The 13,358-nt window shown below is 43.9% G+C and overlaps 1 protein-coding gene across 1 annotated transcript in view; it reads right to left on the bottom strand.

The window, feature by feature from the left end:
- Positions 1-13,358, bottom strand: part of LOC110534391 (chloride channel protein 1) — a 61,827-nt gene that overhangs the window by 43,909 nt on the left and 4,560 nt on the right. The window lies entirely within an intron of this gene.

Here is a 13,358-nt window from a genome sequence, read left to right as displayed (position 1 = left end):
AAACCTAACCCTAGCTCCTAACCCTAAACTAAACCTAGCTCCTAACACTAACCCTAAACCTAATTCTAACCCTAACAGTAATTCTAACCTTAACCCTAAACCCCCTAGATATAGCATTTGACCTTGTGGGGGCTAACAAAATGGGTTGACAATAGGTTGTCAACAGCTATTCATTCTCCTAGGTCTATTCTCTATAAGCCAGTCGGCCAGTCAGCCAGTCAGTCTAGGAGACTCCAGCTATCCAGTCCAAGATTATAAAACTAACTAAGGACACCTTGCAGGGCATGAATGGAAGTAACCAACAATGCAGCTCAAAAAATAGAGTTAACAAAAATATTTACCAAATAAACTAAAGTTTAAAAAAATCGAATCAACCAAAAAGTAACTCAATACATTTTCATAGCAATAACGAGACTATATACAAGGGGTACCAGTACCGAGTCAATGTGCAGGGTACAGGTTAGTCGAGATAATGTGTAAAGTGCATAGATAATTAACAGCGTGTAGTGTAAAAACAAAGGTTGGGCTGTAAATAGTCCGGTGGCCATTTGATTAGTTGTTCAGAGTCTTTTGGACCTAGACGTGGCGCTCGGTACTGCTTGCCATGCGGTAGCAGAGAAAACAGTCTATGACTTGGGTGACTGGAGCCTTTGACAATTTTTAGGGCCTTCCTCTGACACCGCCTTGTGTTGAGGTCCTGGATATCAGGAAGCTTGGCCCCAGTGATGTATTGGGCCATACTGGGCGGCAGGGTAGCCTAGCGGTTAGAGCATTGGACTAGTAACTGAAAGGTTGCCAGATCGAATCCCCGAGCTGACAAGGTAAAAATCTGTTGTTCTGCCCCTGAACAAGGCAGTTAACCCACTGTTCCTAGGCTGTCATTGAGAATAAGAATTTGTTCTTAACTGACTTTCCTGGTTAAATAAAGGTTAAAAAAAAGTATGCACTACCCTCTGTTGAGCAGTTGCCATACTAGGTGGTGATGCAACCAGGTGATGGTAGGTGATGCTCTTGATGGTGCAGCTTGATGGTGCAGCTATAGAACATTTTGAGGAGCTGGGGATCCATGCCAAATCTTTTCAGTCTCCTGAGGGGGAAATAGTGTTGTCGTGACCTCTTCACAACTGTCTTGGTGGGATTGGACCATGATAGTTTGATGGTGATGTGGACACCAAGGAACTTGAAGCTATCAACCCGCTCAACCACGATCAGCTCATTTGTCTTGCTTACATTGAGTGAGAGATTGTTGTCCTGGCACCACAGTACAAGGTCTCTGATCTCCTCCCTATAGGCGGTTTCATCGTTGTTGTAATCAAGCCTACCACTGTTGTGTCGTCAGCATACTCAATGATGGTGTTGGAGTCGTGCTTGGCCATGCAGTCGTGAGTGAACAGGGAGTACAGGGAGTACAGGACGGGACTAAGTATTCACCCCCTGTGTTGTTGCCTACCCTTACCACCTGGGGGCAGCCCGTCAGGAAGTCATGGATCCAGTGGGAGATGTTTAGTCCCAGGGTCCTTGGCTCAGTGATGAGCTTTGGGGGCACTATGGTGTTGAACGCTGAGCTGTAGTCAATTAACAGCATTCTCACATAGGTGTTCCTTTTCTCCAGTTGGGAAAGGACAGTGTGGAGTGCGATTGAGATTGCGTCATCTGTGGATCTGTTGGGGGGTATGTGAATTAGGTGGGTCTAGGGATTCTGGCATAATGGTGTTGATGTGAGCCATGACCAGCCTTTCAAAGCACGTCATGGCAACCGACGTGAGTGCTACGTGGTGGTAATCATTTAGGCAGGTTACCTTCGCTTTCTTGTGCACAGGGACTATGGTGTTCTGTTTGTGAATGTTGACCTGTTTAATGGTCTTGCTCATATCGGCTACAGAGAGCGTGATCACACAGTCATCCGGAACAGCTGGTGCTCTCATGCATGCTTCATTATTGCTTGCCTTGAAGCGAGCATAAAAGGCATTTAGCTCAGCTGGAAGGCTCGCGTCCCTGGGAAGTTCAATGCTGGGTTTCCCTTTGTATTCAGTAATAGTTTTCAAGCCCTGCCACATCAGACAAGTTGTAGGATTCGTCTTAGTCCTGTATTGATGCTTTACCTGTTTGATGGTTTGTCTGAGGGCATAGCGGGATTTCTTAGAGCCCGGATTAGTGTCCTGCTCCTTGAAAGCGGCAGCTCTAGCCTTTAGCTCAGTGCGGATGTTGCCGGTAATCCATGGCTTCTGGTTGGGAAATTGTCAATACATTGTCAATACACTTATTGATGAAGCCGCTGACTGAGGTGGTATACTCAATGCCATTGGATGAATCCTGGGAACATATTCCAGTCTGTGCTAGCAAAACAGTCCTGTGGCATAGCATCCACGTCATCTGACCACTTCCGTATTGAGTGAGTCATTGGTATTTCTATTTCCTGCTTTAGGCTTTGCTTGTAAGCTGGAAACGGGGATAGAATTATATTCAGATTTGCCAAATTGAGGGAGAGGGAGAGCTTTGTATGCGTCTCTGTGTGCGGACGTGGTCTAGAGTTTTTTCCCTCTGGTTGCACATGTGACATGCTGGTAGAAATGAGGGAAAATGGATGTAAGTTTCCCTGCATTAAAGTCTCCAGCTACTAGCAGTGTCGCTTCTGGATGAGCCTTTTCTTGTTTGCTTTATGGCCTTATACAGCAGGTTGAGTACGGTCTTAGTGCCAGCATCGGTATGTGGTGGTAAATAGACGGATACAAATAATATAGATGAGAACTCTCTTGGTAGATAGTGTGGTCTACAGCTTATCATGAGGAATTCTACCTCAAGAAGAAGAAATACCGCGAGACATTTGTAATATTAGACATCGTGCACCAGCAGTTATTGGCAAATTGACACACACCCCCACCCTTCGTTTTACCAGACGTAGCTGCTCTGTCCTGCCGAAACATGGACAAGCCAGCTGTATATTATCCGTGTCGTCGTTCAGCCAGGTCTCTGTAAAACATCATATTTGATTTAGGAGACTCATTTGTGACTGACAGTACTGGAAATATAATATATGCATGCAAAGGTACAAGGTAAAGTACCGTACACACCTATTGGGACGTTTTTATTTTATTTAACCAGGCAAGTCAGTTAAGAACAAATGATTATTTACAATGGTTGCCTAGGAACAGTGGGATAACTACCTTGTTCAGGGGCAGAACAACAGATTTTTATCTTGTCAGCTCAGGGATTCGATCTTTTGGTTACTGGCCCAACACTCTAACCACTAGGCTAACCGCAGCCCTATCCTCTCCATCTCTCAAAACAATCTCACCTATTCCCCCTCCTCCCTTTCACCCCCCCCGCCCCCCCCCCCCCCCAAACTTTCCCTCTCACCACCCCTCAACCCTGTCTCCCCCTTAACCCTCGCCTGCTGGGGTGAAACCCAACTCTGGGTTAAATTTAGGGCCAGTGTGACTCAATGCTCACTGAGACACTTCTCCGCAAACCTCTCTCTCTCACTCACTCACTCACTCACTCACTCCAAGCTGTTGCATATCATTAACAACTGTTATTGAACAATATTAACCATATATACAGTAATTAAATTGTAAGATCTGCGTATTAACCTAATTAGACCCTTTAGTACAGATAGTTATATAGTATTTACCTAGATATTGCATTTTATTTAATCATGGTGAAAAAGCCAAAACAGGTGACCAAAGCATTCCAAATGTCAGATGGATCTTCTCACCCATGATGTGATGTCTCTATACCAGGCTTCTCAAACTATAGACTACTGACTGACTATAGTCTACTGACCCAGACTATAGCCTGACCCAGACTATAGCCTGACCCAGACTATAGCCTACCGACTCAGACTATAGTCTACTGACTGACTATAGTCTACTGACCCAGACTATAGCCTACTGACCCAGACTATAGCCTGACCCAGACTATAGCCTGACCCAGACTATAGCCTACCGACTCAGACTATAGTCTACTGACTGACTATAGTCTACTGACCCAGACTATAGACTACCGACTCAGACTATAGTCTACTGACTGACTATAGTCTACTGACCCAGACTATAGCCTACCGACTCAGACTATAGTCTACTGACTGACTATAGTCTACTGACCCAGACTATAGCCTACTGACTCAGACTATAGCCTACTGACTGACTATAGTCTACTGCCCCAGACTATAGCCTACTGACTGACTATAGTCCACTGACCCAGACTATAGCCTACCGACTGACTATAGTCTACTGACCCAGACTATAGGCTACCGACTGACTATAGTCTACAGACCCAGACTATAGGCTACCGACTGACTATAGTCTACTGCCCCAGACTATAGCCTACCGACTGACTATAGTCTACTGCCCCAGACTATAGCCTACCGACTGACTATAGTCTACTGTCCCAGACTATAGTCTACTGACTATAGACTACTGACTGACTATAGTCTACTGACCCAGACTATAGCCTACTGACTGACTATAGTCTACTGACCCAGACTATAGGCTACCGACTGACTATAGTCTACTGCCCCAGACTATAGCCTACCGACTGACTATAGTCTACTGTCCCAGACTATAGTCTACTGACTGACTATAGACTAATGACTGACTACAGCCTACTGTCCAATACTATAGTCCACTGACCCAGACTATAGCCTACTGACTGACTATAGCCTGCTGACTGACTATAGCCTACTGACTAGCTATAGTCTACTGACCCAGGTCATAGCCTACTGTCCCAGACTATAGCCTACTGACCCAGACTATAGCCTACCGACTCAGACTATAGTCTACTGACTGACTATAGTCTACTGACCCAGACTATAACCTACTGACTCAGACTATAGCCTACTGACTGACTATAGCCTACTGACTGACTATAGCCTACTGACTGACTATAGTCTACTGACCCAGACTATAGCCTACTGACTGACTATAGTCTACTGACCCAGACTATAGCCTACTGACTGACTATAGTCTACTGACCCAGACTATAGGCTACCGACTGACTATAGTCTACTGCCCCAGACTATAGCCTACCGACTGACTTTAGACTAATGACTGACTACAGCCTACTGTCCAAGACTATAGTCCACTGACCCAGACTATAGCCTACTGACTGACTATAGCCTGCTGACTGACTATAGCCTACTGACTAACTATAGTCTACTGACCCAGGTCATAGCCTACTGACCCAGACTATAGCCTACTGACCCAGACCATAGCCTACTGACCCAGACCATAGCCTACTGACCCAGACCATAGCCTACTGACCCAGACTATAGCCTACCGACTCAGACTATAGTCTACTGACTGACTATAGTCTACTGACCCAGACTATAGCCTACTGACTGACTATGGTCTACTGCCCCAGACTATAGCCTGCTGACTGACTATAGTCTACTGACCCAGACTATAGCCTGCTGACTGACTATAGTCTACTGACCCAGACTATAGCCTACTGACTGACTATAGTCTACTGCCCCAGACTATAGCCTACCGACTGACTATAGTCTACTGCCCCAGACTATAGCCTACCGCCCAAGACTATAGTCCACTGACCCAGACTATAGTCTACTGACTGACTATAGACTAATGACTGACTACAGCCTACTGTCCAAGACTATAGTCCACTGACCCAGACTATAGCCTACTGACCCAGACTATAGCCTACTGACTGACTATAGCCTACCGACTGACTATAGTCCACTGACCCAGACTATAGTCTACTGACTGACTATAGACTAATGACTGACTACAGCCTACTGTCCAAGACTATAAACCAGACTATAGCCTACTGACCCAGACTATAGCCTACTGACTGACTATTCAGACTGATGTTGTTGTGTTAATGGAACAGAACATTAAGTGATTTACTTCCAGGTCACACAGCTGCCTTGACCCCTGGCCTGGCTGAGAGAGGTTGTGACCTCTGGAGCTGGGGCTGTGCTGACAGACACACACCAACAGAAAGACACTGTCTGTGTCTCTATGTGTGTACAGAGAACAGCTCAAAATGCGCAAACAGCGCAAACTGGCTCTAACCAGAACAGAAAGGGGAGTGGGAGGCCCCGATGTACAAATGAGCAAGAGGACAAGTACATTAGAGTGTCAATTTTGAGAAACAGATGCCTCACAAGTCCTCAACTGGCAGCTTCATTAAATAGTACCTGCAAAACACCAGTCTCAATGTCAACAGTGAAGAGGCGACTCAAGGATGCTGGCCAGTTGAGGACTTGTGAGGCGACTGTTTCTGTGAAGGGAGTAGTACACAGCGTTGTACGAGAGCTTCAGTTTTTTGGGCAATTTCTTACATGGAATAGCCTTCATTTCTCAGAACAAGAATAGAGTTTCAGAAAAAAGTTTGTTTCTGACCATTTTGAGCCTGTAATCAAAACCCATAAATGCTGATGCTCCAGATACTCAACTACTCTAAAGAAGGCCGCTTTTATTGCTTCTTTAGTCAGAACAACAGTTTAACAGCTGTGCTAACATAATTGCAAAATAGTTTTCTAATGATTAATTAGCCTTTTAAAATGATAAACTTGGATTAGCTAACACAACGTGCCATTGGAACACAGAAGTGATGGTTGCTGATAATGGGCCTCTGTACGCCTATGTAGATATTCCATTAAAAATCAGCCATTTTGTGTGTGTGTGTGTGTGTGTGTGTGTGTGTGTGTGTATATTTGTGACCTTGAAGTGATAACCTGTATAGATAATCTGCTCCTCTTACAACATGGGACACACCTCACTACATAAGCCCAGTCCACCATCCTCAGAAGGTGTTTAGCTAGCTTACTTAAAAATCTTGTAGGAAATTATCCCCGGCCGTGCCAAGGCATTGAATAAATAAACAGTATTAAGATAGTGTACCAGTTTCAACAGCTCCACACACCCTTCTCCCACGTTTCTCTCCCCCTCTGTAACCCACCATAGTGATCATAACACACACACACACACACACACTCTCTCTCTCACAGACACACACACACACAGCCCCATCATAGTGATCATCCCTGTGTGATAGACGTGGGTACCTCCAGTGGGGGGATATTAAGCCTGTAAATAGTGTGACTAATTTAGATGTCTTATTTTTATCTGACCTCTGGTCCCATAGACACTCTGCTAGGGCCAGGGATTAAGGATTTGCCTTGGGCAAGAGGCCACCACGTCTCTGCAACCTCCAAGACAGAGAGAGGGAGGAGAAGAGGGAGAGGGGAAAGACACAGGAGAGAAGAGGAGGGGGACAGAGGAAGGAGAGGGGCCTCCTTGGGTAGACCTCAACTCTATCCTAGCACCTCCAAGGGAAAGAAAGAGAGAAGAGGAGAAGAAAGAGAGGAAGAGCAGAGAGAGAAGGAGAGGGAGAAGAGGGGGAATTGAGGCAGCCTTAGGCAGCTTTCCAACCATTCAGCCATTACAATGAGCCCGTCCTCCTATAGCTCCTCCCACCAGCCTCCACTGATGAGGATTTAAAATGATGAAGTTGAGGAGAAGGTGACATGACCATAGAAATACAATGACTAGAATGGGCTTGGAACCTCTAACCCTGGAAATGAGACTGGTAAACTCATGGGTACACTCCCAATGGCTGCCTGGTACTGTGATGCAATAATTTCCATGGTAATGTAGAATGCTCATTCAAAGGATGCTAAGTGATGCTGCTCATTTGATGCATTTTTTTAAATGTCAGTTGAATTGATTCAACAATTCACAGCACAGATTGATGGGTACACTTTCTGCTTTTCTCCTATGGGTATACTCAAAATGGCTGCGAGTCCACCCATTTTGTCATCATTGACTTGAATGGGGACACCTGTTCTATTCATAATTATTCTATGGACATAACTTCATCCCTCCACGTGTTCACAGGGAAATGATGCTGTATAATTACATTGAACCTGTCTGCTCACATTTCCTGCTATAGGAATATCTATTTATATCCATGAAAACAGTGATAGCTTTACAAGACTGAAGTCTTAGGAGCATTCTGACCACCATACCAGAGATGGATATCAATTAGAGGGATCTTAACTTTTCCCATACACTGAGTATACAAAACATTAAGAACACCCGCTCCCTCTGCTGTTTCCTGAAGTCCACGATCAGCTCATTAATTTTGTTGACGTTGAGGGAGAGATTGTTTTACTGGCACCACACCGCCAGGGCCCTCACCTCCTCCCTGTAGGCTGCCTCATCATTATTGGTAATCAGCCCTACTACTGTTGTGTTGTCTGCAAACTTGATGATTGAGTTGGAGGCATGTGTGGCCACCCAGTCATGGGTGAACAGGGAGTACAGGAAGGGGCTGTGCACGCACCCTTGTGGGGCCCATGTGTTGAGGATCAGTGAAGTGGAGATGTTGTTTCCTACCTTCCCCACTTGGGGGTGGCCCGTCAGAAAGTCCAGGACCCAGTTGCACAAGGTAGGGTTCAGACCCAGGGCCCCGAGCTTAATGATGAGCTTGGAGGGTACTGTGGTGTTGAAGGCTGAGCTTTAGTCAATGAACAGCATTCTTAGGTAGGTATTCCTCTTGTCCAAATGGGATAGGGCAGTGTGCAGTGTGATGACGATTCCATCGTCTGTGTATCTATTGGGGCGGTAAGCAAATTGAAGTGGGTCTAGGGTGTCAGGTAAGTTAGAGGTGATATGATTCTTAACTAGCCTCTCAAAGCACTTCATGATGACAGAAGTGAGTGCTACGTGGCGATACTCATTTAGTTCAGTTACCTTTGCTTTCTTGGGTACAGGAACGATGGTGGACATCTTGAAACAAGTGGGGACTGCAGACTGTGATAAGGAGAGATTGAATATGTCTGTAAACACTCCAGCCAGCTGGTCTGCGCATGCTCTGAGGACACGGCTAGGGATGCAGTCTGGGCTGGCAGCCTAGCGAGGGTTAACACGCATAAATGTCTTACTCGTGTCTGGCCACGGAGAACGACAGCCCACAGTCCTTGGGAGAGGGCTGCGTTGGTGGCACTGTGCTTTTTACATTTTATTCAACCTTTATTTAACCAGGAAAAGCCCATTGAGACCCAGAGACTCTTTTTCAAGGGAGACCTGGTCAGGAAGGCAGCAACAATCAATACATTACAAAATGAAAACATACAACAATACAATACAACATGATCCAGCCTTAAAAAGCATTTACACTCATCTGTAACAGTCTCCCATCAAAATGTAAAATTCATTCAGTGGCACTAACATATCTAGATGAAGCATGGACTGTAGACTATTCCATGCGTCTGGTGCACAAGAAGAGGAGGCAGTCTTGCCTAATACTGTAAATGTCCTGGGGACTTTAAGTAGCAACCACCTAGCAGACCGGGTATGGTAACTGTTGGTGGTGAAGGAGACCAGACTACAGAGATAAAGAGTGAGTTCACCCAAAGGGGCTTTGTAGATGAACACATACAAATGTATCTTTCTGTGCATATAAAGTGAGGTCCAACCAACCATTTGGTACAATGTGCAATGGTGAGTGAGTGACTTGGCATTTGTAATAAAGCACAAGGATGCATGATAAACAGAGTCCAGTCTCTGTAAGATGGAGGAGGCTGTGTGCATATACAACAAGTCACCATAATCAATTACAGAGAGAAAAGTGGCCTGAACAAGCTTCTTTCTAGCCATAAGCGGGAAGCAAGCCTTATTACCAAAATAAAAACCCATTTTCAATTTAAGCTTTGTCACAAGATTATCCACATGAACTTTAAAGGACAACTTGTCATCCAACCAAATACCTATTTGGAGGATGACACTTTTTCAATGGATAAGCCACCAGATGTGACAATGCTAACGTTCTCTGGCAGAGTTCTAGCTGTGGTAAAGGTCATGCATTTAGTTTTTTTGCACATTCAAGACCAGTTTGAGACCACAAAGGGAGGCCTGCAGTGACTGAAAAGCAGTCTGGAGCTCTTCAACAGCCTGAACCAGAGAAGGAGCACATTAATATATACAGTTGAAGTCAGAAGTGTACATACACCTTAGCCAAATACATTTAAACTCAGGTTCACACAATTCCAGACATTTAATCCTAATAAAAATTCCCTGTTTTAGGTGAGTTAGGATCACCACTTTATTTTAAGGTGAAATGTCAGAATAATAGAGAGAATAGAGAGAATGATTTATTTCAGCTTTAATTTATTTTGTCACATTGCCAGTGGGTCAGAAGTTTACATACACTCAATTAGTATTTGGTAGCATTGCCTTTAAATTGTTTAACTTGGGTCAAACATTTTGGGTAGCCTTCCACAAGCTTCCAACAATAAGTTGGGTGAATTTTGGCCCATTCCTCCTGACAGAGCTCGTATAACTGAGTCAGGTTTGTAAGGCCTCCTTGCTCGCACACGCTTTTTCAGTTCTGCCCACAAATGTTCTATAGGATTGAGGTCAGGGCCACTCCAATACCTTGACTTTGTTGTCCTTAAGCCATGTGGCGGCAGGGTAGCGTAGTGGTTAGAGTGTTGGACTAGTAACCGGATTGTTGCAAGTTCAAGCTGACAAGGTGAAAATCTGTCATTCTGAACAGACAATTAACCCACTGTTCCTAGGCCATCATTGATAATAAGAATTTGTTCTTGACTTGCCTAGTTAAATAAAGGTATAATAATACAAAATTAAAAAAATTGCCACAACTTTGGAAGTATGCTTGGGGCCATTGTCCATTTGGAAGACCCATTTGCAACCAAGCTTTAACTGATGTCTTGAGATGTTGCTCCAATAAATCCACATAATTTTCCTATTCTCATGATGCCATCTATTTTGTGAAGTGCAGAAGTCCCTCCTGCAGCAAAGGACCCCCACAACATGATGCTGCCACCACCGTGCTTCACGGTTGGGATGGTGTTCTTTGGCTTTGCAAGCCTCCCCCCTTTTCCCTCCAAAGATAACAATGGTCATTGTAGCCAAACAGTTCTATTTTTGTTTCATCAGACCAGAGGACATTTCTACAAAACGTCCTTTGCTGTGGTTCTGGGATTGATTTACACTTTTCGGCACCAAAGGACGTTCATCTCTCGGAGACAGAACGTGTCTCTTTCCTGAGCGGTATGACGGCTACGTGGTCTCATGGTGTTTATACTTGCGTACTATTGTTTGTACAGAGGAACGTGGTAACGTTTGGAAATTGTTCCCAAGGATGAACCAGATTTGTGGAGGTCTACAATTTTGTTTTGAGGTCTTGGCTGATTTCTTTTGATTTCCCATGATGTCAAGCAAAGAGGTACTGAGTTTGAAGGTAGGCCTTGAAATACATCAACAGGTACACCTCCAATTGACTCAAATTATGTCAATTAGCCTATCAGAAGCTTCTAAAGCCATGACATAATTTTTGGGAATGTTCCAAGCTGTTTAAAGGCACAGTCAACTTATTGTATGTAAACTTCTGACGCACTGGAATTGTGATACAGTGAATAATAAGTGAAATAATCTGTCTGTAAACAATTGTTGGAAAAATTGTTTGTGTCATGCACAAAGTAGATTTCATAACTGCCTTGCCAAAACTGTAGTTTGTTAACAAGAAATTTGTGGAGTGGTTGAAAAACTAGTTTAAATGACTCCAACCTAAATGTATGTAAACTTCTGACTTCAACTGTAACTGTATCATCTGCTTATAGATGTAACTTCGCTGGTTGCATCCCATTTCCCAAATCATTAATAAAAAGTGTGAGCAACACAGGAGCTAAAATGGAACCCTGGGACACACCTCTATTAATCTCAAGAATGCTAGAGTTGTGATTGTCAGTATATACACACTGTGTCTGTCAGAAAGATAGTTCCAAACCAAGCTCCTGCCCCTTTAGTCTAGCTAGCAACAATTCACGGTCAACTGAATCAAAGGCCTTTGATAAATCCACAAACAGAGCAGCGCAATATTGCTTTTTATCAAGTGCATTAATGATGTCGTTTGCCAACCACTGCCATAGCTGCAGTTGTGGTGCTGTGCCCCGATCTAAAGCCAGACTGAACCCCGCTCAGTATGTTCTTTTCAATTAACTGTGAGTTCTGTGAGTTCACTAGGGATTCATAGATTTTGGCCAGGATGGGGAGTTTAGAGACAGGATGCATCTGAGGGATCTCCACCCTTTAGTAGTGGGAGTACATAAGCTGATTTCCAAATGTTGGGTATGGAATTGGTCAAGAGACTCAAGTTGAAAATGTGAGCCACAGGTTCAATAATAATACCAGCTGCTATCTTTAACCTCTCTGGGATATGTGGGACGCTAGTGTTCCACCTGGCCATAAGCCAGGGAAAATGCAGAGCGCCAAATTCAAATAAATTACTATAAAAATAAATCACATGCAAGATAGCAAATTAAAGCTACACTTGTTGTGAATCCAGCCAACATGTCAGATTTCAAAAAGGATTTTCGGCGAAAGCAAACGATACTATAATCTGAGGATAGCACCATAGTAAACAAAGAGAGAAAGCATATTTCAACCTTTCAGGTGCGTCACAAAATGCAGAAATGAAAATATAATTCATGCCTTACCTTTGACGAGCTTCTTTTGTTGGCACTCCAATATGTCCCATAAACATCACAAATGGTCCTTTTGTTCGATTAATTCCATCCATATATATCCAAAATGTCAATTTATTTGGCGCGTTTGATCCAGAAAAACACCGGTTCCAACTTGCTCAACGTGACTACAAAATATCTCAAAAGTTACCTGTAAACTTTGCCAAAAGATTTCAAACAACTTTAGTAATACAACTTTAGGTATTTTTTTACGTAAATAATCGATACAATTGAAGACTGGATGATCTGTGTTTAATACAGGAAGAAAACAAACTGAAGCATGCTTTCTGGTCACGCGCCTCTATCTAACAGTACACTTCATGTGACCCTCGTTCAAGATGGCCGTACTTCTTCATCACACAAAGGAAAAACCTCAACCAATATCTAAAGACTGTTGACATCCAGTGGAAGCGATAGGAACTGCAAGAAGGTCCCTTAGATATCTGGATTCCCAATGAAAGCCCATTGAAAAGAGAGTGACCTCAGGGTTTCGCCTGCTAAATAAGTTCTGTTATGCTCACAGACATGATTCAAATAATATGCACATCTTATCTTCTGGGGATGAGTAGCAGGCAGTTGAATTTGGGAATGCATTTCATCCGGACGTGAAAATACTGCCCCCTGTCACCAAGAAGTTAAGAGGTAGCGGTCCAGGTTGTCTGGACCTGCAGACTTTTTAGTGTCTATTGCCTTTAGTGCTTTATAGACCTCAGTATAAGAAACAGGCTCAAAGTTCAAATGGTTCACATGAGGGCCTATATCATAGTTGACTGTAGCCGAGTTTACATTAGAGGCCTGGGCCCCACCATTATCAAAAACTGACCCAGCAGATATGAAGTGCTTGTTA

This window comes from Oncorhynchus mykiss, chromosome 2, assembly GCF_013265735.2.
Source record: "Oncorhynchus mykiss isolate Arlee chromosome 2, USDA_OmykA_1.1, whole genome shotgun sequence".
Lineage (NCBI taxonomy): Eukaryota > Metazoa > Chordata > Actinopteri > Salmoniformes > Salmonidae > Oncorhynchus > Oncorhynchus mykiss.
This window is presented reverse-complemented; position numbering and strand designations above follow the sequence as displayed.